Raw genomic sequence first — 236 nt, forward strand, 5'->3', positions numbered from 1 at the left:
CAAGTGCTTTTGCAATCTTTGTGGTTTGTGAGTTGGATTAGCGATTTCTGTGGAGGTGGATGGATTAGCGGGTAATTCGGAATGGAGACGTGAGGAAGGGAGCGAGAGTGAGGAGGAGAGAAGCAGTTGAAACAGAGGTATGAGCGACGTGGTTTTGTTGATGGTGACGAAGCATGTGAGTGTTTGTATGGTTAGTTGCTCAAGGAGGATGGGGATGCGAGTCCGCTCCTTGTGAC

General features: G+C 49.2%; 1 protein-coding gene across 1 annotated transcript in view; it reads left to right on the plus strand.

The window, feature by feature from the left end:
• LOC119586503 (myocyte-specific enhancer factor 2-like) overlaps positions 1-236 on the plus strand; it is a gene marked incomplete in the record, with an annotated part of 157,797 nt that overhangs the window by 71,806 nt on the left and 85,755 nt on the right.

This window comes from Penaeus monodon, chromosome 21 (assembly GCF_015228065.2).
Source record: "Penaeus monodon isolate SGIC_2016 chromosome 21, NSTDA_Pmon_1, whole genome shotgun sequence".
Classification (NCBI taxonomy): Eukaryota; Metazoa; Arthropoda; class Malacostraca; order Decapoda; family Penaeidae; genus Penaeus; species Penaeus monodon.